General features: G+C 46.6%; 2 protein-coding genes across 8 annotated transcripts in view; one reads left to right on the top strand and one right to left on the bottom strand.

Moving 5' to 3' along the window:
* MARF1 (meiosis regulator and mRNA stability factor 1) overlaps positions 1–3,495 on the bottom strand; it is a 48,590-nt gene extending 45,095 nt beyond the window's left edge. For 3 of the 6 annotated variants that reach the window (XM_030798027.1, XM_030798030.1, XM_030798028.1), the window contains exon 1: positions 3,348–3,495. The gene's annotated coding sequence lies outside the window, so the exon portion shown is untranslated. The remainder of the gene's footprint in view (positions 1–3,347) is intronic. The other 3 variants (XM_030798031.1, XM_030798029.1, XM_030798033.1) reach the window with 2 other exon arrangements.
* A 106-nt stretch (positions 3,496–3,601) lies between these two features.
* NDE1 (nudE neurodevelopment protein 1) overlaps positions 3,602–17,867 on the top strand; it is a 58,291-nt gene continuing 44,025 nt past the window's right edge. Inside the window, exon 1 of one of the 2 annotated variants that reach the window (XM_030798039.1) lies at positions 3,602–4,258. The gene's annotated coding sequence lies outside the window, so the exon portion shown is untranslated. Of the gene's footprint in view, positions 4,259–10,512; positions 10,607–17,867 lie in introns of those variants that run through there. The other variant, XM_030798038.1, reaches the window with a different exon arrangement.

The following is a 17,867-nucleotide window of genomic DNA, read 5'->3' as shown; positions in this document are numbered from 1 at the left end:
ACTGCGCCCGGCCAACAATTCAAATCTTAACAAACAAAATAATAATAATAAAATAAAGAAAAAAACACAAAAGAATACCAGAGCATATTACAGGTTAATAAAATTTGGTAAACTTGGTTGACTCTGTTTATGCTTAAAATCTAACTATCAATCTGATTTTTAAAAAAAATCTATAATCTGCCATTCTTCATGTTTCATAGTTCTTCAAATAAAAAATGAACTCTCCATGAGTCCTGCTTCCTTTCCACACGTAACCATGCTTGAGAGAAGTCGCCATATCTTGGAAACTTGCATATTCCAGAGTGAGACTTCACCTCCTCACTTGGCTGGAATCAATTTTTTCTACTACAGTTTTTCTGAATTCTTTTTGGCTCTCTCTGCCTAAAGACTCTGCTCAGGAAAGTCAAAAGTTAACAGAAGAGAGCATCTAATCTGAGTAAAAGAGCCACCACCACATCCTCACTGACAACTAATGTAAGATTTTAAAATTGATTTAAGAGCAACCTCTTGCACTGTTTCCTTGATCTGAGCATGAAAAGTCCAAACTATGTGGCCTCTGTGGACTTTGAATTTGATTTGCTACAGAACAAATTGAACCAATTTCTTAGTTTACTAATGATGAAAGTGCAATCTGATATACCACCAAAAATCTGATAGAAAAATCTCAGGTCGCAGACGTGTTGTATCTATGCCAGGGCAACAACACTCTTACAGGTCTTAACAATAAACGCAAGCGAGGCACCGTGGCTCAGGCCTGTAATCCCAGCACTTTGGGAGGCCAAGGTGGGTGGATTGCTTCAGCCCAGGAGTTCCCACCCAGCCTGGGCAATATGGCAAAACCCCATCTCTACAAAAAATACAAAAAATTAGCCAAGCATGGTGGTGCATGCCTGTAGCCCCAGCTACTCAGGAGGCTAAGGTGGAAGAATCACCTAAGCCTGCGTAGGCAAGGCTGCAGTGAGCTGTGATTGCACCACTGCACTGCAGCCTGGGCAACAGAGTGAGACCCTGTCTCAAAAACAAACAAACAAAATTACATGAAATTAAAATGTCATAGTCCATAAATAAAGTTTTATTGGGACACAGACACACTCATTCACTTAAATACTGCCTATGACTGTTTTTGCATTCCAATTGCAGAGTTGCAAAGAGAGTCTCTGCAAAGAGACTGTATGGCCCACAAAGCCCATATTTACTAGGTGGCTCTTTTGTCAGCCTGGGCAACATAGCAAGATCACAGCTCTAAAATAAAATAAAGTTCAAAAAATTAGGATGGTGTGGCAGCATGCACCTAGTCCCAGCTGCTCGAGAGACTGAGGTAGGAGGATCTCTTGAGCCCAAGAATTTGAGGCTATAGTGAACTATATTGTGCCACTGGCCCTTCAGTGTGGGCAACACAGTGAGATTCCATCTCTAAAAACATTTTTGTTTTAAAGTTTCTGTTTCCTCCTATGCAAAATGTGGGTAATTTCTCCCCTGCCACTGCATTACAGAGAAAAAAAATTAGATAAACGAACCCCACTGTCTATTTTCACCACTGTATCTCCTGTGCCAACCAAAATGCTCCGTATTCTGTAAATGCAAAGTAAACATTACCTACTACACACTATTGGGAGTGGTTAATTTGGAGACAGGGATGGATTTAACTGCTACCACTGATAGTAAATCACGATTCTTGTCTTTCCTATTAGATGCAGGTTTTATGTCCCCCAAAAAGCTCCTCTCAAAATCATAAGAATCTGTGATATTCACGGTGTTCATAACTTAAACATTCTCTCAAACTTTTTCAAAGCCACATCCTGAAAGTGAGCTAACATTCACAGTATAATCTAGTTTACAAGGTATTTTCACTTAACATTACTTATGTCTTCATTCAGCAAATATTTACTTAGTATCTACTATGCAGCAGGCCTGTGCTTGGCACAAGGAATATAATGATGAAAAAAACCCAGATGGTGGGATCCTCTTATATAATTTTCGCAATAATTCTGTGAAATAGACAAGGGAGAAATTAGCTACATTTTTGCAGAAGAAGAAGAAACTTAATGAAGTTTTGTAGCGAGCCTGACACAAAATTAGGTTTGTTCACCCCCTTTCCACTACATCAAGGTGCCTTCAATACTGCTCAATACAAGCGATTAAAAGTAAAAACTTTCAGGTGCCTGCACCCTGAAAATTTCCCAAATATTATCCACGAAGCAACTTAGGTAGCCAAAAGCAGGTTCTGTTTGACTTGAGCGACAGTCTCCTTTCTGTCACTCTCTCCAAGTCTTTTGAGCAATTTCAGTGAGGAGGGCATAGGCTCTGTCGACCGTCTGCATTTTGGTCTCCAATTCGACTGCGGTGCAGCTTTGGACAACTCACAACCTCTCTGAACCTCAGATCCCATCTCTAAAATGGGTGTGATAATAATAGAAACCACCTTACAAGGCCGTCGTTTGGATTACATGAGATAATCCACGGGGAACATTTGGCAAATGTTGTTTCCTTAGCACCCAGTCTAGTCCTTGACCCCGCACCACCCCATCCCATTATCGTTTTCTCCCCCATAGCTCTTCTGTCCAAAACGGCCTTTTTAGCTTATTTTATTATCTTTCTCTCCCATTTAGAATATAAATTCCATGACAGCAGAGACTATGTTTTCTTATTCACTATTCCATCTCCAGTCCTTAGTACAATGCCTGGCATATTTTAATAAATAACTGTTGAACGAATAAAGCTTAATAAATAGGAAAACAGTTTAGGTTTCAATACACCGATATGCAAAACAGAAGAATATTTACCGCTCAGAGAAGTCCAAAAGATACAAATGCAATTGGACAGCTCTTGGTAATACCGGAAAGGTGCTTGAGAAACTCTAAAAGGTGTATCACGAGGTCGCGTTACAACTACTAGTGAGAGTGGCTGAAGCCCTAGACACTGTCCGTCAACCCTGAGACTACACCCTATGGGTTGCTAAAAGGCCGAGGAGAATGCAAAACGGCCAGGGAGAGGGGAGTGCGTTGCAAAAACACCCGCCCCTTTCCTTCTCTCTTAACCTTCCAGCTGTGCACTTCACTCCTGGAGGGCCCCACCAGGGGTCAGACAGGGGCAGGCGGGGAGCCAAATACCCTCGAAGGGGAACAGCGGCGCCAGCAGTGACAGTAGTGAATGGACCCGAAAGGGAGACAAGCCAACTCTTTCGTGGGGGTGCCCAACTGGCGCGTCCCAGTTAGCCAACCTCCCCCCTCCACCACCATCCCACCAGCAATAGGCGGGGAAAGAGGGGGCACTGTCCTCCGTCCCGCCCCGCTGGCCTGGGAGCAGAGCCTGCCGGGGTCTGGTCGCACGGCTGTCTGCAAACTCACCTCTGCCGCCGGCTCCACCTCCGCTCACATTCCGGCCCCGCCGCCTTCCCCCCGCCCCCCCAGGCCCTTTGTTTTGATTCCCGACTCCGCAGCTCCCGCCGCCGCCGCCAAGCGCACCCTCCACTTCCGCTTCCGCCCCGCCCCGCCCCTGTCGCAAAACCGACGCCCTTCTCTCCTCTTCGCCCCGCCCCTTCCTCGCCCAGCCTCCGCCGCCGCGTCCTGTCCGCGCGGGGCATGCTGGGAACCCCGGGGGGGGCGGGGCCTCGCGGCCCTGCAGCCTCGTCAGGCTCAGTCCCCTCCCGATAAACCCCTAAATAGGGACTTTCCCGGGGGGTGACCCTGGCTTTTTTGGCGAAAACCCCCAGTTTAAGGAGGCCTTCCCCCTGGCTTCACGTTGTGGAGTCGAAAGGAACCTTGAAGCGGAGAGTGGGAGCTCGTGACGTGGACCCGAGGAAAAAACCTGCCAACCAGGATTTAATAGAATTCAGCTCTTTCAGGCTTTGGAGGGAAGGCGATTTGAACGTGATTTCAATGAAAAACCCGATATCTTCGGCTTTTTTTTTTTCCTCTCTCGGGTCTCGTCACATGATGGTCCTACTTTATTTTTAAAAATTGAATGGCGCATATTCCCCAGCATCCTAAATCTAGTGCAACCTAGTGGCAAGTGGAGAAAAAAATAACTGCCAACCCGGCTTCCTGCGAGGTCCCTCGGAGTTCTCGCAAAGTTGCGAGCCAGCTGGCAAAAATACAGTGTGTGGAAAGACTCAACTGGACACTGCCACCAAGAATCAAGAGATTTTGGGGTACTGCAGCAAGAAAACGTTATTTTTAAAAGCTCTGCTCCAAAGCTGGTTACAAATGAATACTGCGTTTCCAGTGACAGGTTGGGCAAGCAGAAAGGAGATCTTATGGTTAGTTTCAAACACTTTGTGTTTTAGGTGGCCAGATATGCTGTGTGGTTTGCTTTAAAAAAAAAAAAAAAATAGGGCCCCACAATCTTCACGTTTCCCTGGAATAAAAAAAATTTTAAGATTCAGCAAAAGGGTGATTTCTGAAACTACCAGCTGATTACTATTTTCTGTTGCAAATTAGGAGAAAAGCAAAGCACATATTGTGTAAATTAGATCTAGACACAATTTAGGATGTGCTAGCTGCTAGCTGAATGCTACCTTAGAAGTTTATTTTTAAAGTTTGCCCAGAAACAGGTTGACTTTGCAAAAGAATCGGTAAGTCGAAATTGCCACACGAGAATATTTTCCCCAAAGAAATTCTTACTGGGAGGTTATTTCAATAGGCAATCCCCATTACGTGGGGATTAACACATCCCTGTAAACATCCTTGTAGACGGGTATTGTGGAGGGCTGGATCAGACATGTAGCTGAAGAATCTTTTGTGCCTGTATTTAATTTTCCAGAAGGCAGATGACAAGCACACATCCTCTCCCTGCGTAGGTATTTATTACTGCTGACTAAATCTTGACTGTGGGCCGGGCGCAGTGGCTCAGGCCTGTAATCCCAATACTTTGAGAGGCTACGGAGCGAGGATCTCTTGAGCCTACAAATTTGAGACTAGACTGGGAAACAGTGAACCCGTATCACTATTTAGAAAAGAAAAAGAAAAAAATCTTCATTGTGTCTGTGTATAGCTAGTATTTTCCAAGTGGAGATTAGAATAGATGAAAAACCCGTTTCTAGCGTTTTGGCTTTTTTCAAAGTACCAAACAAATATGCTACTCTTCAGAGGTGTTTTTTCCCCATTTTATTTCAGTTGAGTATGTTTCAACACAAGCCATGTTAACTAAAAATCTTAAGAAGGTAATTGTGGGTTTCTAATTGCTTTTTTTAAAAAATAGTTTTTAGCCAGAAAACATAAAAGAATGCAGACACATTTCCTTTTTACTTTTTTCTTTTTTTTGAGACCAAGTCTTGCTTTATTGCCCAGGCTGGAGTGCAGTGGCAGGATCTTGGCTCACTGCAACCTCTGCCTCCCAGGTTTAACCGATTCTCGTGCCTCAGCCTCCTGAGTAGCTAGGATTACAGGCGCCCACCACCATGCCCGGCTAATTTTTGTGTTTTTAGTAGAGATGGGATAGTGCCATGTTGGCCAGGCTGGTCTCGAACTCCTAGCCTCAAGTGATCCTCCCGCCTCGGCCTCTTTAGGATTACAGGGCTGAGCCAACGAGCCTGACCACATTTTCTTTATATGTATATTTTTCTCTTAGATTGCTTTTTACCAAGCAGACGCATTTTGTTTGACTTAGCTTGGCATTCTTTCGAGTCCAAAGCTGTAACTGGTCACAACAAGTAAATGTAGTGATTAAAAATGGGCGGGGCATGGTGACTCATGTCGTAATCCCAGCACTTTGGGAGACTGAGACAGGAGGACCCCTTGAGGCTCGGTGTTTAAAACCAGCCTGAGCAAAATGGCGTGACACTTGTTTCTATTAAAAAAATTTTTTTAAACAAAATAGTCGTATTAAGTGGAAGGCTAATAAAAGTCTGAATTACAAATACTTTTAAAAGAAATGTAATTTTATTGCTGCTTTCTAAAGACTGGGAGCCTAAGCAAAGTATACTAGCCCTTAGAAGGAGACAATTATGAATCAAAATACATAAATTTTCTCTTAAGATATATTTTAAGTATATATCCTCTATTAATTGTATTCTTGTTTCTTTGCTGGGAAAACTTTAGAGAGTACAGGTAACTTTCAGTTTTTCCCTTGTCCAAATTATAATCTTCACATTTATTAAAACTGAAAGACTTTTGTGTGCTATTTAAGTAGCTACTTTACATGCAATTCAGCTTTTCAGCTAACCAAGCTGTTATTAAAGGAATTTCTCCCCAGAAGCCAATCTTGTGCCTGTGTTAGGTTCAGTGGTTTGAATTAATAAATGATCATGGAAGGACCTAAGGAAGTTAAATTGAGTTATCTACTCAGCGATATTCCAAAGCTACAAGGAAAACAAACTGAGTTTAAAAAGAACGAGAAAAATATTTTAAAAGTACACCAAAATTTTCCTTTCATTTTTAAGGTTTTACCCAATGACAAACCTATTTCTCTAAATGTTGTTCCCAAATAAGACTTTAAGGATTACTATTTCAATGCCCTCTCTTTTTTCTTTATGGAAAATTTGGGAAATGGAGAGCCAACTAGTTTAAATACCTTGATCAAAGCCATTTAGGCAACACCAGTACCTCATCAGTTTGTGCTTCGGTTTCTCTGTAAGCTGAGGTGATTAGTTCCTGTCCAGAAACTTCACAGAGCGGTTAGGGCCAAATAAAATTCCGAGGGGGTCAGGCGCAGTGGCTCACACCTGTAATCCCAGCACTTTGGGAGGCAGAGGCAGGTGAATCACTTGAGGTCAGGAGTTTGAGACCAGCCTGGCCAACATGGTGAAACCCTGTCTCTACTAAAAATACAAAATCAGCTGGACGTGGTGGGGCACACCTGTAATCCCAGCTACTCAGGAATCTGAGGCAGGAGAACTGCTTGAACCCAGGAGGAAGGGGGTTGCAGTGAGCCGAGATCGTGCCACTGTACTCCAGCCTGGGCAACAGAGCGAGACTCCTTAAAAAAAAAAAAAAATCCAAGCGGGGGATAATACCAGCTACTTGGGAGGCTGAGGCAGGAGAATCGCTTGAACCAGGAGGTGGAGGTTACAATGAGCCGAGATCCCACCACTGCACTCTAGCCTGGGCGACAGAGTGAGATTCCATCTCAATAAATAAGTAAGTAATAAAATTCCTAAGGGGAGGCTTGGTGTGGTGGCTCATGCCTGTAATCCCAGCACTTTTGGAGGCTGAGGCGGGTGGAGCACTTTAGGTCAGGAGTTCAAAACCAGCCTGGCCAACATGGTGAAACCCCGCCTCTACTAAAATAGAAAAATTAGCTGGGCATGGTGGTGAACACCTGTAATCCCAGCTACTTGAGAGGCTGAGGCAGGAGAATCGCTTGAACCCGGGAGGCGGAGGTTGCAGTGAGCCGAGATTGTAGCACTGCACTCCAGCCTGGGCAACAACAGAGTGAGACTCTGTCTCAAAATAAAATAAAATTCCAAGGGAGAAGGCATCAGACATAGTAAAGTGTGAAGCAGGATGTAAATGATTCATTAATGTATGGGAAGTTTCCTGAAAGACATTTGGTACTTTCCTTAAACCTGTTGATAGGTGGTGGGGTTCCCCTTTGTGCCTCTAAACAGTTTTTAGGAATTAGCAAGGAGTCCAAAGTAGAATTTGAGAAAGGCTGTTCTAAGCATAGCATGAAGGCAGGAGTGGGGTGGGAGACCCTGTAATAGCTAAGATCTATTTGCCTCTAGCATAGTGCTGAAGAAGGAGGGTTTAGGAGTCAAAGCCAGCTCTGAGGCCTGATTTGTTAATTACTAGTTGTAAGACCTCAGGCAACTCAATTAACTTCCTGCACCTTTATTTTCTCATCTTTAACATGGATACAATAAAATGCTTTCCTGTGGTTCATCATCTGTGGTTCAATTGCATGGTCTCCTCTCTACAGTGGCCTTCCCTGACTATAGTATCTGAAGTGACCCCTCCCAGCCCTTTGTATCAAATGAGCTTGCCTTAGTCATAGCACTTATTGATATCTGAAATGACGCTACTTTTTCTGCTTATAGATTTAGTGTGTTTCTCTCTTAGCAATATAAGCCCTTTGAGGACAGGTACTTTGACTGTATTCACTGTGCTGTAAGGGTGCACTGTACAGAAGAATGCTCATAATGCCGGGTGCTGTGGTTCATGCCTATAATCCCAGCACTTTGGGAGGGAAGCTGAGGCAGGAGGATCACTTGAGCCCAGGAGTTCGAGACCAGCCTGGGCAACATGGTGAGATCTATGTCTCTACAAAAAAATCTAAAAATTAGCTGGGTGTGGTGGTGCACACCTGTGGTCCCAGCTACTCCGGAGGATGAGGTGGGAGGATTGCTTGAGCCTGGGACATCCAGGATGCAGTGAGCAGTGATTATGCCACTGCACTCCAGCCTATGTCACAGGGTGAGACTCTATCTCAAAAAAAAAAATGCTTGATAATATATATATATTTTTAGTTTTTATGGGTACACAGTAGGTGTTTATGGGGTACATGAGATATTTTGATACAGGCATACAATGCATCATAATCACATCAGGGTAGATGGTGTCCATCACCTCAAGCATTTATCCTTTCTTTGTGTTACAAGCACTCCAATTATACTCCTTTAGTTATTTTAAAATATACAATACATTGTTGTGGACTGTAGTCACCCTGTTGTGCTCCCAAATACTAGATCTTATTCATTCTAACTCTATTTTTGTACCCACTAAACAGAACGTTCGATATTTGTTAATGAACATGTTATGACAGGATGTTTTACAAGAAAATAAAGAAAAAAAAACTCAAGCTAAGCATGGTGGCTTGATTTTATTTATTTATTTATTTTGAGATGAAGTCTCCCTCTGTCTCCCAGGCTGGAATGCAGTGGTGTGATCTCCACTCACTGCAACCTCTGCCTTCTGAGTTACATGGCTCACGCCTGTAATCTCAGCACTTTGGGAGGCTGAGGTGTATCGCCTGAGGTCAGGAGTTCGAAACCAACCTGGCCAACATAGTGTAACCGTGTCTCTACTAAAAACACAAAAAATTAGCTGGGCGTGGTGATGGGCGCCTGTAATCCCAGCTACTAGGGAGACTGAGGCAAGAGAATCGCTTGAACCCGGGAGGCGGAGGTTGCAGTGAGCCGGGATGGCACCATTGCACTCCAGCCTGGGCAACAAGAGGGAAACTGTCTCAAAAAAAAAAAAAAAGAAAAAAATTATTTTTTAATTTTAATTTGTTAGTGAACAATTAGGGTTGCTGTGAGAATTGTGCGTGGCACACACAGCCATTTAGAAACCATGATCATCAGGCAGGGTGCGGTGGCTCACGCCTGTAATCCCAGCACTTTGGGAGGCCAAGGTGGGTGGATCACCTGAGGTCAGGAGTTCGAGACCAGCCTGGCCAACATGGTGAAACCCCATCTCTACTAAAAATACAAAAATTAGCCAGGTGTGGTGATGCGGGCCTGTAATCCCAGCTACTGGGAGGCTGAAGCAGGAGAACTGCTTGAACTCAGAAGGCGGAGGTTGCAGTGAGTGGAGATCACGCCACTGCATTCCGGCCTGGGAGACAGAGGGAGACTTCATCTCAAAATAAATAAAATCAAGATCATTTAACAAATACATATATTATACTTACTATGTTCAAATTTCTGTTCTAAACGTTTTTACAAATGCTGTTAAGTCATTTAGTCCTCTGCATAATGTCGTTTTTTTTTTTTTTTTTGGTTTGTTCTTTAAGATGGACTCTTGCCCTGCCGCCTAGGCTAGAGTGCAGTGGTGTGATCTCGGCTCAGTGCAACCTCCACCTCCCGGGTTCCCGCGATTCTCCTGCCTCAGCCTCCTGAGTAGCTGGGATTACAGGTGCGTGCCACCACATCTGGCTAATTTTTTGTATCTTTAGTAGAGATGGGGTTTCACCATCTTGGCCAGGCTGGTCTCGAACTCCTGACCTCGTGATCCGCCTTCGGCCTCCCAAAGTGACCACCGCGCCAGACCCATAATGGCGTTTTATAGATGGGGAAACAGAGTCATAGAGGCTAAACAACTTTCCCAAGATCACACAGGTAGTAAGGGGCACAGCTAGGACTCAAAGCCAAGCTTATGACCAAATTCTGGTGCACTACCTTCTCCTGCCTCTGGAGAAGATAATGATGCTGAAGATTCTACTTTCGGTGTAAAGGAGTAGGAAGGGCACGGGGCACCGCTAGCTTCAGTGGGCCTGAATCTTTGTCTTTCCTTCTGATTTGGAGAAAGTGCAAGAATGGGAAAATGCAGTCGGAGTGAAGGAGAGGCCGGCGTATTTTCCTGAAATGCGCGGCCCTCAAGCCCAAACGCGTTTCCCGGGTGTCCAGGCAGCGTCCTGCAGCATCTCCAAGGCCCGCCCGAGCGCCCCAGCCCAGCGCCCAGCAGTCGGCGCCTCCCAAGTCCCCTCCGGCCAGGGGCCTCCGCCGCTTGGCCGCGCCGCGCCCAGCTTGGGAAAAAAGTTTCCAAAGACGCTGCTCTGCGCTGATTGGCCGAGGCGGACGCGGTACCGTGGAGCAGCAGCCAATGGGCGGCGCCGACCGCGGGCGCCGGGGCGGGGGCGGGGTCCGGAGGGCCGAGGCCGCACCGCCCCTCGCAGCCTTTGCTGCCGCTGCCGCCGCCGCCGCCTTGTCCTGGCTGCCTCTGCTCGGGTAAGTGCGGGGCTGCGCGGGGCTGGGGTCCGGGTGGCTGTCCGGGGACCTCCACCGCGGCTGAAAAGCTCCTCTGCCCCGCCCCGGGACCCCGGGACCCCGGGCCACTGCCTGGCAGGGACCCCCACGCCCCTAGCTTGCGCGTCGCTTCCCGGCCGCCTGGACTTCCCCGCTCCCCGGGCTCCAAAGTCCCTACTCCCTGGAGCCTCCCGTCCTAAAAAGTTAGGCACTGAGTGCCTTGCCACCCGTGCGTCCCTCGCGCCTGCCCCTCGCCCTTGGCAACTTTGTTTCTCTTTCTGCGCTGGTCTTTCTCCCACCCCGTTGCCCTCTCCTCCTTCCGGGACTTCCTGGGTGGTTCAGTCTTGCCCGTCCCCAAACTCCGCTGCCAGGCTCCATCCTCTTTCTTCTCTTCCTCCCTCTCATACTCTCCTAGATGCTCCTCGTTTCTTTTCTCTCTCTCTCCTACCCCTCCATCCTGCCACCCCCTTCCCTGCGACCCCAGACCCCCCGATTGCAGCGCTGCCCCTGCCCTCACACCCACTGTCCCGGCCCTGCAGGCCTCTTTCCAAAAACCCACCCCGCTCCCTCCCTCCGGGACCATGTTTGGGGCAGTCTCCTCTCCGCTTTGCTCCCGTCTCTGCCGCTGGACGGTTCAGGTTTCTTCGACAGCACATTGGGGAGGGATTGGGTAAAGGACGAAAATGCTTATTCCGCAGCTTGAATGATGGCTGGGCTCACCTGAGTCTCTGAGATCCTGGGAAACCCCGCTGTCACCTTGACACCGCTTTTGGGGAGGCGACTTTATCTTCTCCGAGCCATGTCAGGCTTTCTGCCCCCGGAGGGCCTGAGCTTCCTTGATTGCCCGTGGTTACTACCAGGTTGTGCCTCTTAATTTCTACTTTGAGCCTCAGGCCCCTTTTAACTTTCTAAAGAAAAGGCCTTTGCAGCACGACCTAGGCAGGTTCATCATTTTTAGTTTTGTTATAGTGTATTCTAGGATAGGATGGCATTTTAGGACATGGGTCGGGTGTTTTGAAGATTAATTAGATCCCAGCTACTCCCCAAAGCCTCTTGTTACCCAACCACCCCAGCCTCCATCACCTCGTTGGTATACAACCCGTTTTTGTTTTTTTGTTGTTTTTTTTTTTTGAGACAGAGTCTCACTCTGTTGCCCAGGTTGGAGTGCAGTGGTGCGATCTTGGCTCACTGCAGCCTCCGCTTCCCGGGTTCAAGCGATTCTCCTGCCTCAGCCTCTGGAGTAGCTGGGACTACAGGTGCGTGCCACCACGCCTGGCTAATTTTTTGTATTTTTAGTAGAGATGGGGTTTCACCGTGTTAGCCAGGATGGTCTCGATGTCCTGACCTCATGATCTGCCCGCCTCGGCCTCCCAAAGTGCTGGGCGTGAGCCACCGTGCCGGCCTACAACCCATTTTGAGCCTTTCCTCTTAGTATGTGTTTTGTGTAGGATTAAATGCAGATGATCTGTGCCGCTGAAGTCTCAGGGGCCTTTGATTCATATATTTTATTCCATGTTGGATAGCAGTTTGTTAACTTCACTTACTCTGTTAGGATGTTATTTTTGTTTCCAAAGTGTGTTATTTATTACTATATTTATTTATTTATTTATTTTGAGACGGAGTCTTGCTCTGTTGCCCAGGCTGGAGTGCAGTGGCGCGATCTCGGCTCACTGCAACCTCAACCTTCTGGGTTCAAGTGATTTTTCTGCCTCACCCTCCTGAGTAGCTGGGATTACAGGTGCATGCCACCATGCCCAGCTAATTCTTAGTAGAGATGGGGTTTCACCATATCGGCCAGGCTGGTCTCAAACTTCTGACCTTGTGATCTGCCCGCCTCAGCCTCCCAAAGTTGAGCCACTGACCCGACCCTATCATTATTATTATTTTTTTATGTAGAGGCAGAATCTTGCTTTGTTGCCCAGGCTGGTCTCAAATTGCTGAGCTCAAGCAGTCCTCCTGCCTTGGCCTCCCACAGTGCTGAGATTACTTACAGGCATGAGCCACTGCACACAGCCCAAAGTGTGTTCTTTTGCCTTAGAATGTGTGAGCCGAGAAATGACACTCCTTTTCCTCACAAGGTAATTTCCTAACATGAGCATTCCTGTGTACAGAAAGTTTGTGCCTGCAGCTAGTACTACATGTGCACCTCGTGCAATGGATGTAGGTGCTTTTTGTCTGCCTCCGTCAGCAGTGCCCAGCACTTAGTAGGTGTTCAAGAAATGTTGGAAAAGGGATGGAGGAGGCAAAACCACAGTAGGAAAAATTCTTTCCCTGGCACTTGGTTCAGTAGAATTAAATTATCCTGGAACAATAGCTATTTTATTTTTTGTCTCGACCTCTCAGGCTCAAGCACTCCTCCTGCCTGAGCCTCCCAAGTAGCTGGGACTAAAAGCACGTGCCACCATGCTTGGCTAATTTTTTTTTTTTTTTTTTTTTTTTTTTTTTTTTTGAGACGGAGTCTCACTCTGTCGCCCAGGCTGGAGTGCAGTGGTGCAGTCTCGGCTCACTGCAAGCTCCGCCTCCCGGGTTCATGCCATTCTCCTGCCTCAGCCTCTCTGAGTAGCTGGGACTACAGGCGCCCGCCACCATGCCCGGCTAATTTTTTTTTTTTTTTTGTATTTTTAGTAGAGACGGGGTTTCACCGTCGTCTCGATCTCCTGACCTCGTTATCCACCCGCCTCGGCCTCCCAAAGTGCTGGGATTACAAGCGTGAGCCACCACGCCCGGCCTGCTTGGCTAATTTTTAAAATTTTTTTGTAGAGATAGGGGTCTCACTATGTTGCCCAGGCTGGTCTCGAACTCCTGGGCTCAAGCGATCCTTCTGCCTCAGCCTCCCAAAGTGCCGGGGTGGGAGAGAGCCACGGCGCCTGGCCTAAGCTTTTTAAAATCTCTAAAGCAATCTATGCTTACTGTATATATGTGTATGTAGTTTACGTTAAAGCAAGGTGTCAGGTACAAATCCACGGGGCTTGCTTTACCCCCATTCTGGTGCATCCTCCAGACCCTTTTCTATTTTGTGTGCAGAGGGAAATAAACAAAAATGGGCACCCATTTTTAACATATCCTGAGCTTTCTTCCATATTAGTCCATACAGTTCTTAACAACTGCATTGTTTTCCATTCAGTCCTCTGTTGACGTTGAGGTTTCCAGTTTTCCACATTAGTGAATGATGGTGTGCATCTTTGAACATGGGTCCTTGCCTGCCTAAGTATTTTTGTAGGTTGATCATTATAAACTTGGAAAGCACAAAGACAGAAGCCAGGCTTGCTGACTCTTGACTGATGTTGCCCCAGTGATGTCACTTCTGCAAAATGCAAAGCCTGCATCCTGGCTGTCGGAGCATGTGTGGACATTTGGCAGCTTCTTTCTCTTCCCTCCTGCTCTTCTGTTTGTTTTGATTGGGAAGGATACGGAGTGGGGTTGGAGAAGGGTGTTGAGTTAATTATTGATGGTTTCTGTATGTTTATTGCTCCTGACTAGCAGTGCTGGCTTTCTTCTCTTAGAGGAAAGCTGAAAGAGATTGCTTTGCTTTTTTCCAGAGTTTTAAAATCAGAGGTGTGTGTCTCGAGTGCATTTGCAGACTTTTTTGTTAGCTTTAATCATGTAAAACATGCAGAAAAAAAAAAAAAAAAGCATGTGGAAACAATTTTTTTTTTTTTTTTTTTTTTTGAGATGGGGTCTCGCTCTGTCACACAGGCTGGAGTGCTGTGGGGAGATCTTGGCTCACTGCAACAGCCGCTTCCCATGCTCAAGTGATCCCCCCACCTCAGCCTCCTGAGTAGCTGGGACCACAGGTGTGCATCATCACACCTGGCTAATTTTTTGTATTTTTGGTAGAGATGGGGTTTCACCACGTTGCCCAGGCTGGTCTCTAACTCCTGAGCTCAAGTGATCTGCCTGCTTCACCCTCCCAAAGTGCTGGGATTACAGGTGTGAGCCACCACACCCGGCTGGAAACAAATTTTTGAAGGAGGCATAGATCTCCGTTGTGCAAAATAGATACTTTTTGTACCACTGGGTCCTAGTTCGTCGTTGTTCCTTGCATGATCCCATCAGATTTGTCCCTGGGGCATGATGGTGTGGTGGTGTATTAAGAACGCAGGTTAGTGGCACACAGATGAAATAAATGCATGTGGGATCCGTTTTTAAGATAGCAGGTGCAAAGTTGTATATACTGAGACTAGGCATTAACACTTGCCTATTACAGTGCCTTTTAAAACACTATGTGAGGGCCAGGCACGATGGCTCACACCTGTAATCCCAGCACTTTGGGAGGCCTAGGTGGGCAGATCACCTGAGGTCAGGAGTTTGAGACCAGCCTGGCCAACATGGCGAAACCCCATCTCTCCTAAAAATACAAAAAATTAGCCAGGCGTAGTGGTGTGCGCCTGTATTCCAAGCCACTGGGGAGGCTGAGGTAGGAGAATCGCTTGAACCTGCGAGGCAGAGGTTGCAGTGAGCTGAGATCACACCACTGCCCTCCAGCCTGGGCAACAGAGAAAGAGATTCCGACTCAAAAAAAAAAAAAAAAAAAAAAAGACTGTGGACCAAATGAAACAAGTGAATCTGATCTGCAGTCAGTCAGTTTGCAACCCCTGGGAAGCCTTGGACTTGAATGCAAAGACCCCTTGAACTTGGATCTAGTTTGCCTCTGCTGCTCACATGCATGTTTAGAGATGGCCAAAGCATACGGTGTATCTGCTTCCAAGAAACAGAGTGGTTGTCCTGTTTAGCCATCTCTTACAGTCGCACAGCTTAGAGAGGATAATGTTTGCAAACAATTTTTGAAGTGTCTAGCACACAGCAAACAGAAGGTCAAATTCAGTACTTAATGCTGATAAAATAAGAGAACCCTTACAAGTCATCTTGCCTGCTTTCCGCCACAGAGAGTAGTGCAATAGAACTTTCTGACATTTTCATGTTGTTTATTTATTTTTTGAGACAGAGTCTTGCTCTTGTGCCCAGGCTGGAGTGCAGTGGTACAATCTCTGCTCACTGCAACCTCTGCCTCTGGGTTCAAGCAATTCTTGTGTCTCAGCCACCCAAGTAGCTGGGATTATAGGTGCGCTCTACCACGCCTGGCTAATTTTTGTGTTTCTAGTAGAGACGGGGTTTCACCACGTTGCCCAGGCTGGTCTCAAACTCCTGGGCCCAAGCAATCCACCTGCCTCGGCCTCCCAAAGTGCTGGGACTACAGGCGTGCATCGTGACGTCCTGCTGATTTGTGTATTTTTAGTAGAGATGGGGTTTCACCTTGTGCTGGTCTCAAACTCCTAGGCTCAAGCAATCTGCTCACCTCAGTCTGCCAAAGTGCTGGGATTACAGGCATGAGCCATTGTGCCCGGCCTCTCTCTGACATTTTTGAATGGCAAAGGCAAAAATCTTATACTTTTAAGATTGCTGTTTTATGATAAAAGTGAAGTGCAGCTGTTACTTCTTCCTTCTTTGCCTCCAGCATCCCTCTTCCGTAAGGATTGTTTTTAAAATGTAAGAGTTTTTGGTTGAAATGCTGTTCCTGTGGTTTTTGTCTCTTGGTTGGAGTGAAAGATTTTGCAGGCTGTGATATAAATCCAGTTCTCTGCTTAGTTTCTCCTCAGTCCTTGAAATCCAAAACCAGATCCCTCCCATCTGCCCGTTGTAATTAGAACCTGCCCCACAATAGACGCACCTCCTAAAACATCTCGGATTCATTTCTTTCCTGAGGATTAAGTTTTTAAACCTTCCTGGCCAAGATAACAGTGTTTTAAGAAGCTCTTTTCTTTTATTATTATTATTATTATTATTATTACTCTTTTCTTTTTTTGAGACGGAGTCTTGCTCTGTCACCCAGGCTGGAGTGCAGTGGCAGGATCTCTGCTCACTGGAACCTCCGCCTCCCGGGTTCAAGAGATTCTTCTGTTTCAGCCTCCTGAGTAGATGGGATTACAGGCATGCGCCACCATGCCCAGCTAATTTTTGTATTTTTAGCAGAGATGGGGTTTCACCATGTTGGCTAGGCTGGTCTCGAACTCCCGGCTTCAAGTGATCTACCCACCGTGGCCTCCCAAAGTATCGGGATTACAGGCATGAACCACGGCACCCTGCCAGGCTTGGGTGTTCAAGGAAGAGAAAGAAGGCAGTGTGGCTGGGACATAAGTGAATGAGAGGTGGTAGGGTAGGAAATGTGTAGAAAACTATGCAGGGGCCTGATCACATTGGATCTTGCACATCTTTTTCCAAAGCTCTGGAGGAGTCAGTCTGCTTTTGTTGTTCCTGGTTCCTCACTTCCGTACTTTATTGTATGCTGACAACCTTCCATACCACAGGACTGAGACTGCCCTCAATAGGATCACCAATGTCTTTTTTTTTTTTTTTTTTTTGAGGCAGAGTTTCAGTCTTGTCCAGGTTGGAGTGCAATGGCGCGATCTTGGCTCACTGCAACCTCTGCCTCCTGGGTTCAAGCGATTCTCCTGCCTCAGTCTCCCAAGTAGATGGGATTACATGTGCCTGCCACCACGCCTGGCTAATTTCTTGTATTTTTAGTAGAGATGGAGTTTCACCATGTTGGCCAGGCTGGTCTCGAACTCCTGACCTCAGGTGAACCACCCGCCTTGGCTTCCCAAAATGTTGGGATTACAGGCATGAGCCAACGCACCCAGCCACCAATGTCTTAATGGCCACACAGTGCTCATTGATAGATGCCTTGGCCCTGGGCTATTGTTGCTATAGAATTGGTTTGATGACCACATATTACGTGATACCTGGGCTCATTAGAGCTTATGGTTTGAGCAGGGACTCCTTGGCCTAGGTTTATGCTGCTTCTGGCTTTGTTAATGACTGTTATTAACACTCTACCCCCTTTTTATTTTTTTGAGTTGGGCTCTTGTTCTGTCGCCCAGGCTAGAAGGCTGGAGTGCAGTGATCTTGGCTCACTGCAGCCTCCGCTTCTCAGGCTTAAATGATTTTTCCTGCTTCAGCCTTCTGAGTAGCTGGGACTACAGGCGCGCACCACCGTGCCCGTTTAATTTTTGTTTTTGTTTTTTTTTTTAGTAGACACGGGGTTTCACCATGTTGCCCAGGCTGGTCTCAAACTCCTGACCTCAGGTGATCTGTCTGCTTCGGCCTCACAAAGGGCTGGGATTACAGGCATGAGCCATTGCGCCAGGCACCACTCTACCCTTTTGACTGAGCAAGTAAGGTCATTGACTCCATGCATTCATTAGGATTCCTGCGTGGCAGAAATCGAACCCCAACTGGTATAACC

This window comes from Nomascus leucogenys, chromosome 18, assembly GCF_006542625.1.
Source record: "Nomascus leucogenys isolate Asia chromosome 18, Asia_NLE_v1, whole genome shotgun sequence".
NCBI classification, from domain to species: Eukaryota; Metazoa; Chordata; class Mammalia; order Primates; family Hylobatidae; genus Nomascus; species Nomascus leucogenys.
This window is presented reverse-complemented; position numbering and strand designations above follow the sequence as displayed.